This window comes from Arachis hypogaea, chromosome 13 (genome assembly GCF_003086295.3).
Source record: "Arachis hypogaea cultivar Tifrunner chromosome 13, arahy.Tifrunner.gnm2.J5K5, whole genome shotgun sequence".
NCBI lineage: Eukaryota > Viridiplantae > Streptophyta > Magnoliopsida > Fabales > Fabaceae > Arachis > Arachis hypogaea.
The window spans coordinates 92,706,110-92,720,438 of NC_092048.1; the positions used below are offsets into that span (position 1 = coordinate 92,706,110).

The 14,329-nt window shown below is 38.8% G+C and overlaps 1 non-coding gene across 1 annotated transcript; it reads right to left on the minus strand.

The window, feature by feature from the left end:
• Positions 1-12,813: 12,813 nt before the first annotated feature.
• LOC112740029 (small nucleolar RNA R71) lies at positions 12,814-12,921 on the minus strand. Its single transcript, XR_003170965.1, has one exon. It is a non-coding gene; the product is annotated as a small nucleolar RNA R71 (small nucleolar RNA).
• Positions 12,922-14,329: the final 1,408 nt, after the last annotated feature.

Below are 14,329 nucleotides of genomic sequence, written 5' to 3' on the forward strand. Positions count from 1 at the left end.
TTTGGTGTTACCCAGTTAATTTTATTTAAATTTTTCTATTTATTTTTCCTTTTAAATTTTCAAAAAAAATTTATTTTATTTATTTTCAGTTATTATTTTCGAAATTTTTTTTATTTTCGAAAATTTTTTTTATTTATTTATTTAGTATTTTTATTTTATTATTTTACACAGGTTACCTCACAGGGACTTCTCTGCACTCTAACGTAGAGAGTCTCATCTTTTCTTGTCTTCTATTTGTTTATGCACAGGAACAGAGACAAAGAACATCTCTTAGACTTTGATCCTAAACCTGAAAGAACTTTCAGGCGGCGTTTACAACAAGCAAGACTTTACAAGGCTACAGAATCAACTATGGATAATAATAATGTGGTTAATGCCAATGTGGCAAATTCGAATGGAAATGAGGAACAAAGAAGAGTGCTTGGCTCTTATTCTACTCCTACTGCAAATCTGTATGGGAAGAGCATCATGGTGCCTCCTATAGCTGCAAACAACTTTTAGTTGAAGCCACAACTGGTCACTCTGGTGTAACAAAACTGCCAGTATCATGGTCTTCCTCACGAAGACCCAAATCAATTTATATATGATTTTCTGCAGATATGTGATACTGTGAAGACAAATGGAGTGAACCCAGAGGTGTACAGACTCATGCTTTTCCCGTTTGCTCTGAGGGATAAAGCAAAGCTATAGCTTGATTCCCAACCAAAGAAGAGTTTAAATACATGGGAAAAGGTTGTTACTGAGTTTCTCACAAAATTTTTCCCACCTAAGAAGCTGACTAAGCTTAGGTTGGAAGTTCAGACCTTCAGACAAAAGGAGGGTGAAACTCTTTATGAGGCTTGGGAGAGGTATAAGCTGCTGACTAGGCAATGCCCTCCGAAAATGTTCTCCAAGTGGACCCAACTAGATATTTTTTATGAAGGCTTGGGTGAGATGTCCAAGATGAGCTTAGATACTTCTGCAGGCGGTTCACTGCACAAGAAGAAGACACCAGAGGAGACTATTGAGGTGATTGAATTGGTTGCAAGCAACCAATATTTATACTCATCTAACAGGAATTTTGTGAACTCTGAGACCCCTCAGAAGAGAGGCGTGTTGGAAGTAGAAGCTGTTAATGCTCTTCTTGCTCAGAACAAGCTGATGTCTCAGCAAATAAATCTACTTACTCAACAGATGGGTGGCATGCAAGTCTTAGCTATCAACACCCAAAATCCACCACAGGAAGTCTCCTATGACATGGCAGGTAATTTTATGCAAATGATAATTATGATTATGCTCAACCCTCTTCTGAACAGGTGAATTACATGGGGAGTGGTCCTAGGAATCCCAACAATAATCCATATTCTAAGACATACAATCAGGGGTAGAGGAATCACCCAAATTTTGGATGGAGGAATCAACCTCAGAGACCTCAGAACTTCAACAATAGTTCTCAGGGCAGTTTTCAACAGAACAACTATAATAACCGCCAATTTCAGTCTCAGTAGCAACAACCACCTCAGTAGGCAATCTCTAAATCCCAAGAAGATTCTAATTGGGAGATGATGAGGAGTTTTATGCAGGAAACCAGAGCCTCCATTAGAAACCTAAAAGTACAAATGGGCCAACTAAGCAAATTCCTGAGAGGTCTGCAAGTACATTTCCAGGTGATATAGTGGTGAACCCAAGAGAAGATTGCAAGGCAATTCAATTGAGAAGTGGTAAAGTAGCTGGCTCTGAGACCAAGGCCAATAAAGAGCTAGTTAAAAAGAAAGCTCCAGAGGAGAAGAAGGGAGATGTAGAGCACGCCCCTCCTAAGCGTGCAGACAACCCGTTTCCTGACTCTCTTGACACTTATCCCACCTTGCCAAAGGCTCCTGAATACAAGCCAAAATTGCCATATCCTCAGAGACTTCAGAAGGCGTCCAAGGAAAAACAATTCTCTAAATTTTTAGATGTCTTCAAGAAGCTGCAAATCAACATCCCTTTTGTAGAGGCTCTGGAGTAAATGCCTCTCTATATGCTAAATTTATGAAAGAGTTGTTGACCCACAAGAGGAACTGGAAGGAACAAGAAACAGTGGTGTTAACCAAGGAATGCAGCGCCATAATTCAACATAACCTTCCTGAGAAGATGCCAGACCCAGGGAGTTTTGTCATTCCTTGCACCATTGGAGATGTCGGCATTCAGAGAGCTTTATGTGATCTTGGAGCTAGCATCAATCTAATGCCACTTTCAGTGATGAAAAAGCTTCAAATTGAGGAGGTAAAACCTACTCGTATTTCTCTTCAACTTGTTGATCTTTCTATTAAATTACCTATGGGTGTGGTTGAAGATTTACTTGTTAAAGTAGGACCATTTATTTTCCCTGTTGATTTTGTTATATTAGACATGGAAGAGGAGGTAAAACCCTCTATTATACTTGGTAGACCCTTTTTAGCTACAGATAGAGCTCTGATTGATGTGCAAAAGGGTGAATTAACCCTGAGGGTCAATGAAGAACAGGTGCTCCTAAATATTTTTGAAGCCCTCAAGCACCCTAATTATTCTGAGGGGTGTATGAAAATAGATGTTATTGAACCACTAGTTCAAGAAGTACTAGAAGCTGAGGTACTTGATGATGTTCTGGATCCTATTTTTGAGTGTGAATTAGTTGAAGTTGATGATTCACCACCCCAAAAGGAGCTGATGAACACGCCAATAAAGGAGGAGGAAGTCCCCAAGCTTGAGCTCAAACCTTTGCCTCTGTCTCTAAAATATGTGTTCTTGGGTGGAAATGATTCATATCTAGTGATTATTAGCTCTTCTCTGAAGCCTGAAGAAGAAGAGGCGCTTGTTTCTGTGCTCAAGAGCCATAAAACAGCTCTTGGGTGGACCATTAGTGACTTGAAAGGGATTAGTCCAACCAAATGTATGCACAAGATCCTCCTTGAAGATGATGCCAAACCAGTTGTGCAACCACAAAGGAGACTCAATCCAACTATGAAAGAGGTGTTCCAAAAAGAGGTAATAAAATTATGGGAAGCAGGTATTATTTACCCTATTTCTGACAGCCTTTGGGTAAGTCCTGTGCAGGTAGTTCCCAAGAAAGGAGGGATGACAGTGATCAAGAATGAAAAGAATGAGCTTATTCCTACAAGAACAATTACAGAATGGAGAATGTGCATAGATTACAGGAGGCTCAACACGGCTACAAGGAAGGATCATTTTCCCCTGCCTTTCATTGATCAGATGCTTGAGAGGTTAGCTGGTCATGCTTTTTATTATTTTCTAGATGGATATTCTGGATATAATCAAATTGCAGTGGACCCTCAAGATCAAGAGAAGACAGCATTCACATGCCCCTTTGGAGTATTTTTCTTACAGGAGAATGCCATTTGGGCTCTGTAATGCTCCAGCAACTTTTCAGAGGTGTATGCTTTCAATTTTTTCTGATATGGTTGAAAAGTTTATTGAAATATTTATGGATGACTTCTCTGTTTTTGGTAATTCTTTTGAATCCTGCCTTAAATATTTATCTCTTGTCTTGAAGTAGTGTCAAGAATCAAACCTTGTTTTAAATTGGGAAAAATGACATTTTATGGTTACAGAAGGCATTGTTCTTGGACATCGGATTTCAAGTAAGGGGATTGAGGTTGACAGAGCAAAGGTGGAGGTAATTGAAAAATTACCACCACCAACTAATGTTAAGGCAGTTAGGAGTTTCTTGGGTCATGCAGGATTTTATAGAAGATATATAAAGGATTTTTCTAAAATTGCTAAACCATTGAAAAACCTATTAGTTGTCGATGTTCCTTTTGTCTTTGATTCTGATTGTCTGCATGCTTTTGAAACTCTGAAAGCAAACCTTACCTCTGCTCCCATTATAGCTCCTCCTGACTGGGATTTACTATTTGAGTTGATGTGTGATGCTAGTGATTTTTCTATAGGAGCTGTTTTAGGACAGAGGCATGGTAAGCTTGTACATGTCATTTATTATGCCAGTCGTGTGTTAAATAATGCTCAAAAGAATTACACAACTATAAAAAAGGAATTATTAGTTGTTGTGTATGCTGTTGATAAGTTTAGGTCCTATTTACTTGGTTCTAAGGTTATTGTTTATACTGACCATGCTGCTTTAAAGTACCTTCTAACCAAACAGGATTCTAAACCAAGATTAATCAGATGGGTGTTGCTCCTTCAGGAATTTGATATTGAGATAAAAGATAGGAAAGGGTCAGAAAATCAAGTAGCTGACCATCTCTCCAGAATTGAGCCTGAAGCAGGAGTACAACCACCCACGGCTGTGACTGAGACGTTTCCAGATGAGCAATTGTTCCTCATTCAACAGGCTCCATGGTTTGCAGACATTGCAAATTACAAGGCCATGAACTTTATCCCAAGAGAGTACAGTAGACAACAAGTAACGAAGCTATTTAACTGACGCCAAGTACTACATTTGGGAGGAACCATACCTTTTTAAAAGGTGTTCAGATGGTATCATCCGGAGATGTGTCCCAGATGAAGAAACACAGCAGATCCTTTGGCACTGTCATGGTTCAGATTATGGAGGCCACTTTGGTGGTGAAAGAACAGCCACAAAGGTCTTTCAGAGCGGGTTTTACTAGCCGACTCTCTTCAAGGACTCAAGAGAATTTGTGAAGCACTGTGATAGATGTGCAAAGGCCACGAATCTCCCTGCCAACCATGAAATGCCACAGTAGGAGATTCTTGAGGTTGAATTATTTGATGTGTGGGGCATTGATTTCATGGGACCTTTCCCACCTTCACATTCAAACAACTATATTCTGGTGACAGTTGATTATGTGTCCAAGTGGGTGGAAGCAGTGGCTTTACCCACCAATGATGCCAAGGTGGTAATGAGCTTTCTTCAGAGATATATCTTCAGCCAGTTTGGTGTCCCAAGGACACTCATTAGGGATGGAGGAAGTTACGTCTGTAACAGATAGCTGGACTCTCTTCTGCAAAGATATGGAGTCCGTCATAAGGTGGCAACCCCCTATCACCCTCAGACAAGTGGACAGGTTAAAGTTTCCAACAGGAAACTCAAGAGGATTCTAGAGAAGACCGTCAGTATTTCAAGAAAGGACTGGTCTAGGAAGCTTGATGATGCTCTCTGGGCATACCGGACAGCGTACAAGACTCCAATTGGCATGTCCCTATATTAGTTGGTCTATGGCAAAGCTTGTCACTTGCCAGTTGAGCTGGAGCACAAGGCTTACTGGGCAATCAGGTATCTGAATCTTGATTCAGAAGCTGCAGGAATTAAGCGAATGCTTCAGTTGAATGAGCTTGACGAATTCAGATATTCAGCTTATGAGAATGCCAAGCTCTATAAGGAGAGAACCAAGCTACTGCATGACAAGAAGATTGCCATCAGAGTCTTTGAGCCAGGACAAAGAGTGCTTCTATAAAATTTAAGGCTCAAATTCTTTCCTGGAAAGCTGAAATTCTGGTGGTCAGGACCGTTTGTGGTTACCAGAGCTTCACCATATGGTCATGTGGAAATATAGGAAGAGAATTCTGACAGAAAATTTACAGTGAATGGCCAGAGGCTGAAGCACTATCTTGGAGGCGAGATTGATCGCCAGAGGTCCACTCATCTGCTGAACTAGCAGAACTGACCGTCAAGCTAGTGACGTTAAAGAAGTACTTGTCGGGAGGCAACCAGTAACTTCGTATCCTTAGCTATTATTTGTAGTAGTAGTTTTCCTTTCTTATTTGATTTTTACTAAGTTTTTACTATTTTTCAGATCATGCAGATATCTCAGAACAGGAGCCGGACACAATATAATTTAAAAAAAAATACATGCACACGACGCGCGAGCGTCGATAACGCGTACGCATCATAGGTGTGTGCTTGAAAAAAAATAAAAGTGAACAGAGGGTTGAGCAGGAGTGGCACTGGACATGTGCTTGGTGCACAAATAATATCACACGTACGCGTCCCTGACACGTGCGCGTCGTTTGCACATTTTGCCATCCACGCATGCACGTCACTGACGCATACTCATGACCTACAAAATCGACATAAAGGAGTGTTTGGACAGAGAGTTGTGCTAGCTTGGGGCTGAAGTTGCTAGAAGCACAAATTCACCCATGCGTGCGCGTCATTTGCAAAAAGGCCATCCATGCGTGTGCGTGCATGACGCGCACGCGTCGTATGACATTATTGCATCCCAAGCCACGCGAACAGAGAGTTGCGCGTGCGCGCGGCTGGCTTCGCGCGAATCGCACAAAATCAAGGACACGCGAACGCGTGCTTGACGCTCACGCGCCATCAAGGAAAATTCGCGACCCACGCGTACGCGTGCCGTACGCGTACGCGTCACCTTCGCTGCACACCTACACTAATTTGCCGCACAGTTTTTAATTTTCTTTCTCTCTCTTCCAATCCTAATTCTCTTTGGTCCCTTTATCCTTTTATTTTTCTTGTCTCATACTAGTTGTCTCTTTTATTTTCAGTTCTTCTTTGCTTGAGGACAAGCAAACATTTAAGTTTGGTGTTGACGCTTCGCTTATGAGTTTTCTGTTTATTCCTATGGCACCAAAAGGGAGGCGAATCATCTTCACTTAAGAGCACAACCTGAAGAATAAAACAACCGCTAGGATAACTAAGGTGGTTGAGTTCCTTTCATTTTTTATTCCTTCCCTCTTTTTCTATATTATGTTCCGGTGTTCTGCTATTTTTGCTTTGTTTGTTGCATGATCCTTTATTAGTTAGAATCATAGGTCTAGTTTAGTTTTCTCTTAATTGCTTTAATTCTGAAAAGATGTCTCATGTATTACTCACTGAGCTTGAATTCAAATCAAAAATACAGAAGTGATGTATTGCATGAGAAATTGAGTAAATTTTAAGAGTAGTCTTATTTACTTAGATGTGGTGGCAATACTTTTGTTTTCTGAATGAATGCTTGAACAGTGCATATTTTTTATAGTGAAGTTTATGAATGTTAAAATTGTTGGCTTTTGAAAGAATGATAAAAAAAGAAAAATGTTATCGATAATCTAAAAAATCATAAAATTGATTCTTGAAGCAAGAAAAAACAGTGAAAAACACGAAGCTTGAAAAAAAAAGAAGAAAAGAGAAAGGATCCAAGGCTTTGAGCATTACTGGAGAGGAGGGCCCAAAGGAATAAAATCCTGGCCTAAGCAGCTAAATCAAGCTGTCCCTAACCATGTGCTTGTGGCGTGAAGGTGTCAAGTGAAAAGCTTGAGACCGAGCGGTTAAAGTCGTGATCCAAAGCAAAAAGAGTGTGCTTAAGAACTCTGGGCACCTCTAACTGGGGACTCTAGCAAAGCTGAGTCACAATCTGAAAAGGTGGTGTGGCAAAATCGTGATCGTTCATTCCTTGGTAACGGTGTCAAAAACTTAATACGTACGTTCATAATTTTAGTTCTTTGTCACAACTTCGCACAACTAACCAGCAAGTGCACTGGGTTCTCCAAGTAATAAACCTTACGTGAGTAAGGGTCGATCCCACAGAGATTGTCGGCTTGAAGCAAGCTATAGTCACCTTGTAAATCTCAGTCAGGGGAATTCAAATGGTTATAGAGTTTTAATAACTAAAATATAAATAAAACGTAAAATAAAGATAGAGATACTTATGTAATTCATTGGTGAGAATTTCAGATAAGCGTGTGGAGATGCTTTTGTTCCTTCTGAACCTCTGCTTTCCTACTGTCTTCATCCAATCCTTCATACTCCTTTCCATGGCAAGCTGTATGTAGGGCATCACCATTGTCAACGGCTACTTCCCGTCCTCTCAGTGAAAATGGTCCAAGATGCGCTGTCACCGCACGGCTAATCATCTGTCGGTTCTCGATCATACTGGAATAGGATTCAGTAATCCTTTTGCGTCTGTCACTACGCCCAGCACTCGCGAGTTTGAAGCTCGTCACAGCCATCCCTGCCCAGATCCTACTCGGAATACCACAGACAAGGTTTAGACTTTTCGGATCTCAAGAATGGCGGCCAATAATTCTAGCCTATACCACGAAGACTCTGATCGTGAATCAAAAGGCTAAGAGATATGCATTCAAGCTTGTTTTCATGTAGAACGGAAGTGGTTGTCAGGCACGCGTTCATAAGTGAGAATGGTGATGAGCGTCACATAATCATCACATTCATCATGTTCTTGTGTGCAAATGAATATCTTAGAGAAGAAATAGGCTTGAATTGAATAGAAAAACAATAGTACTTTGCATTAATTCATGAGGAACAGCAGAGCTCCACACCTTACTCTATGGTGTGTAGAAACTCTACCGTTGAAAATACATAAGTGATGAAGGTCCAGGCATGGCCGAATGGCCAGCCTCCATTGTCTAAGGACTAAACGTTCCAAAGATAGATACTTAACATGATAGTAAAAAATTCTATTTATACTAAACTAGTTACTAGGGTTACAGAAATGAGTAAATGATGCAGAAATTCACTTCCGGGCCCACTTGGTGTGTGCTTGGGCTGAGCATTGAAGCTTTCACGTGCAGAGGTCTTTCTTGGAGTTAAACACCAGTTTGTAACCTGTTTCTGGCATTTAACTCTGCTTTGCAACCTGTTTCTGGCGTTTAACTCCAGAATAGGGCAGAGAGCTGGCGTTGAACGCCAGTTTGGGTCGTCTAAAATCGAAAAAAGTATGAACTATTATATATTGCTAGAAAGCCCTGGATTTCTACTTTCCAACGCAATTGAGAGCGCACCATTTGGACTCCTGTAGCTCCAGAAAATCCACTTTGAGTGCAGGGAGGTCAGAATCCAACAGCATCTTGATGAGCGGATAATTTATACGCTTTTTGGCATTGTTTTTAGTATGTTTTTAGTAGAATCTAGTTACTTTTAGGGATGTTTTCATTAGTTTTATGTTAAATTTACATTTCTGGACTTTACTATGAGTTTGTGTGTTTTTCTGTGATTTCAGGTATTTTCTGGCTGAAATTGAGGGACTTGAGCAAAAAATCAGATTCAGAGGTTGAAGAAGGACTGCTGATGCTGTTGGATTCTGACCTCCCTGCACTCAAAATAGATTTTGTGGAGCTACAGAACTCAAAATGGCGCGTTTCCAATTGCGTTGGAAAGTAGACATCCAGGGCTTTCCAGAAATATATAATAGTCCATACTTTGCCCAAGTTTAGATGACACAAACTGGCGTTCAACGCCAGCTCTCCGCCCAATTCTGGCGTCCAGCGCCAGAAACAAGTTGCAAAGTGGAGTTCAACGCCCAAACTGGCATAAAAGCTGGCGTTCAACTCCAAGAATGACCTCTCCACGTGTAGACTTCAAGCTCAGCCCAAGCACACACCAAGTGGGCCCCGGAAGTGGATTTATGCATCAATTACTTACTTCTGTAAACCCTAGTAACTAGTTTAGTATAAATACGACTTTTTACTATTGTATTAGCAGTCTTTGGTTACTCCGGTTCCCCTCTGGGACCGAGACTAATGAATTCCATTATCACTTATGTATTTTCAACGGTAGAGTTTCTACACTCCATAGATTAAGGTGTGGAGCTCTGCTGTTCCTCAAAGATTAATGCAAAGTACTACTGTTTTCTATTCAATTCAACTTATTCCGCTTCTAAGATATTCATTCGCACTTCAACCTGAATGTGATGAACGTGACAATCATCATCATTCCCCATGAATGCGTGCCTGACAACCACTTCCGTTCTACCTTCGATTGAATGATTATCTCTTGGATCTCTTAATCAGAATCTTCGTGGTGTAAGCTAGATTGATGGCGGCATTCATGAGAATCCGGAAAGTCTAAACCTTGTCTGTGGTATTCCGAGTAGGATTCTGGGATTGAATGACTGTGACGAGCTTCAAACTCGCGATTGCTGGGCGTAGTGACAGACGCAAAAGGAGGGTGAATCCTATTCCAGCATGATCGGGAACCTCAGATGATTAGCCGTGCTGTGACAGAGCATTTGGACCATTTTCACAAGAGGAGGGGATGTAACCATTGACAACGGTGATGCCCTTGCATAAAGCCAGCCATGGAAAGGAGTAAGACTGATTGGATGAAGACAGCGGGAAAGCAGAGATTCAGAGGAACGAAAGCATCTCTATGCGCTTATCTGAAATTCTCACCAATGATTTACATAAGTGTTTCTATCCTTATTTTCTGTTTAATTAGTATTATTTTCGAAAACTCCATAACTATTTTATATCCGCCTGACTGAGATTTACAAGATGACCATAGCTTGCTTTATACCAACAATCTCCGTGGGATCGACCCTTACTCACGTAAGGTTTATTACTTGGACGACCCAGTGCACTTGCTGGTTAGTTGTATCGAAGTTGTGACAAATTATGAATTGAGATTAGAGCACCAAGTTTTTGGAGCTATTATCAGAGATCACAATTTCGTGCACCAAGTTTTTGGCACCGTTGCTGGGGATTGTTCGAGTTTGGACAACTGACGGTTCATCTTGTTGCTCAGATTAGGTAATTTTCTTTTTTTTTTTTCTTTTCAAAAATTTTTCAAAAATCTTTTAAAAAAATTTCTCCTTTGTTTTCGAAAATATATATATATATATATATATATATATATATATATATATATATATATATTTAAAATAAAAATGTTTTCAAAAATATATTTTTCTTCAGAATTTTTAAGAATGAATTCTAGTGTTTCATGAAGCATGTTGAAGCATGGCTGGCTGTAAAGCCATGTCTAATTCCTCTGTAGGGCATGTTAGGCTTGTTATTCTGAGTTACATACTAAAGCTTGGCTGGCTGTTAAGCCATGCCTGACCCTTTGATTGGAGCTATAGACTAAATAGCATAAGATTCCTGGAATTCATATTAAAAATTTTGGAATCCTTATTTTTCTTTTTTCAAAATGATTTTCGAAAAAAATTAAAAGAAAATACAAAAAAAAAACCATAAAATCATAAAAAATAAAAAAAAATTTTGTGTTTCTTGTTTGAGTCTTGAGTCAAGTTGAAAGTTTGGTGTCAATTGCATACTCATCTTGCATTTTTCGAAAATTGCATTCATGCATTGCATTCATAGTGTTCTTCATGATCTTCAAGTTGTTCTTGGTAAGTCTTCTTGTTTGATCTTGATGTTTTCATGTTTTGTGTCTTTCCTTGTTTTTCATATGCATTCTTGCATCCATAGAGTCTAAACATGAAAGATTTCTAAGTTTGGTGTCTTACATGTTTTCTTTGCATATAAAAATTTTCAAAAATAAGTTCTTGATGTTCATCTTGACATTCAAAGTGTTCTTGGTGTTCATCTTGACATTCATAGCATTCTTGCATGCATTCATTGTTTTGATCTAAAAATTCCATGCATTGAGCATTTTTAGTGTTTTTCTCTCTCATCATAAAAATTCAAAAAAAAATAAAAAAAATATATTTCCCTCTTTTCTCTCATAAATTCGAAAATTGGAGTTGACTTTTTCAAAAATTTTTAAAATCTAGTTGTTTTTATGAGTCAAATCAAATTTTCAATTTTAAAAATCTTATCTTTTTCAAAATCTTTTTCAAAAAATCAAATCTTTTTCATTTTTCTTAGTTATTTTCGAAAATTTTAAAAAAATATTTTTCAAAAATCTTTTTCTTATTTTTATATCAAATTTTCGAAAATAACAATAACAATTAATATTTTGATTCAAAAATTTTAAGTTTGTTACTTACTTGTTAAGAAAGATTCAAACTTTAAGTTCTAGAATCATATCTTGTGATTTCTTGTGAATCAAGTCATTAATTATGATTTTAAAAATCAAATCTTTTTCAAAACTAATTTCAATCATATCTTTTCAAAAATATCTTCTTATCTTATCTTTTTCAAAAATTTGATTTCAAAATATCTTTTCTAACTTCCTAACTTCTTATCTTTTCAAAATTTGTTTCAACTAACTAACTAACTTTTTGTTTGTTTCTTATCTTTTTCAAAACTACCTAACTAACTCTCTCTCTCTCTAATTTTCGAAAATATCTCCCTCTTTTTCAAAAATTCTTTTTAATTAACTAATTATTTTAACTTTTGATTTTAAAATTTCGAAAATTACTAACCTTTTTCAAAAACTATTTTCGAAAATCACTAACCCTTTTTCAAAAATAATTTTTGAAAATCCTTCTCCCTCATCTCCTTCTAATTATTTATTCATCTACTAACACATCTCCTCATCTCACATCTCTGCTCTCCTCACCCTTGTGCTTTTTTCCTTACATTACATTCTTTGTCCCCTTCCTTTCTTCCACTCACACAGGGACCTCTATACTGTGGTATAAAAGATCCCTATTATTATTATTATTATTATTATTTCTGTGCCCTCTTCTTTGTCATATGAGCAGGAGCAAGGACAAGAATATTCTTGTTGAAGCAGATCCAGAACCTGAAAGGACTCTGAAGAGGAAACTAAGAGAAGCTAAATTACAACAATCCAGAGATAACCTTTCAAAAATTTTCGAACAGAAAGAGGAGATGGCAGCCGAAAATAATAATAATGCAAGGAGAATGCTTGGTGACTTTACTGCACCTAATTCCAATTTACATGGAAGAAGCATCTCCATTCCTACCATTGGAGCAAACAATTTTGAGCTGAAACCTCAGCTAGTTTTTCTGATGCAGCAGAACTGCAAGTTTCATGGACTTCCATCTGAAGATCCTTTTCAGTTCTTAACTGAATTCTTGTAGATATGTGATACTGTTAAGACTAATGGAGTAGATCCTGAAGTCTACAGGCTCATGCTTTTCCCGTTTGCTGTAAGAGACAGAGCTAGAGTGTGGTTGGACTCTCAACCTAAAGATAGCCTGAACTCTTGGGATAAGCTGGTCAAGGCTTTCTTAGCCAAGTTCTTTCCTCCTCAAAAGCTGAGTAAGCTTAGAGTGGATGTTCAGACCTTCAGACAGAAAGAAGGTGAATCCCTCTATGAAGCTTGGGAGAGATACAAAGAACTGACCAAAAAGTGTCCTTCTGACATGCTTTCAGAATGGACCATCCTGGATATATTCTATGATGGTCTGTCTGAATTAGCTAAAATATCATTGGATACTTCTACAGGTGGATCCATTCACCTAAAGAAAACGCCTGCAGAAGCTCAAGAACTCATTGACATGGTTGCTAATAACCAGTTCATGTACACTTCTGAGAGGAATCCTGTGAGTAATGGGATGCCTATGAAGAAGGGAGTTCTTGAAATTGATACTCTGAATGCCATATTGGCTCAGAATAAAATATTGACTCAGCAAGTCAATATGATTTCTCAGAGTCTGAATGGAATGCAAGCTGCATCCAACAGTACTCAAGAGGCATCTTCTGAAGAAGAAACTTATGATCCTGAGAACCCTGCAATAGCAGAGGTAAATTACTTAGGTGAACCTTATGGAAACACCTATAACCCATCATGGAGAAATCATCCAAATTTCTCATGGAAGGATCAAAAGCCTCAACAAGGCTTTAATAATGGTGGAAGAAATAGGTTTAACAATAGTAAACCTTTTTCATCATCCACTCAGCAACAGACAGAGAATTCTGAGCAGAATCCATCTAGCTTAGCAAATTTAGTCTCTGATCTATCTAAGGCCACTGTGAGTTTCATGAACGAAACAAGGTCATCCATTAGAAATTTGGAGGCACAAGTGGGACAGCTGAGTAAAAGGATCACTAAAATCCCTCCTAGTACTCTCCCAAGCAATACAGAAGAAAATCCAAAAGGAGAGTGCAAGGCCATTGAATTAATCACCATGGCCGAACCTGTGAAGGAAGGAGAGGACGTGAATCCCAAGGAGGAAGACCTCCTGGGACGTCCAGTGATCAATAAGGAGCTTCCCTCTGAGGAACCAAAGGAATATGAGACTCATCTAGAGACCACAGAGATTCCATTGAACCTCCTTATGCCATTCATGAGCTCTGATGAGTATTCCTCTTCTGAAGAGAATGAGGATGTTTCTAAAGAGCAAGCCGCCAAGTTTCTTGGTACAATCATGAAGCTGAATGCCAAATTATTTGGCATTGAAACTTGGGAAGATGAACCTCCCTTGTTCACCAATGAACTAAGTGATCTGGATCAACTGACATTGCCTCAGAAGAAACAGGATCCTGGAAAGTTCTTAATACCCTGTACCATAGGCACCATGATCTTTAAGGCTCTGTGTGACCTTGGTTTAGGAATAAACCTCATGCCCCTCTCTGTAATAGAGAAACTAGGAATCTATGGGGTACAAGCTGCTAAAATCTCATTAGAGATGGCAGACAATTCAAGAAAACAGCCTTATGGACAAGTAGAGGACGTGTTAGTAAATGTTGAAGGCCTTTACATCCCTGCTGATTTCATAGTCCTAGATACTGGGAAGGATGAGGATGAGTTCATCATCCTTGGAAGACCCTTCCTAG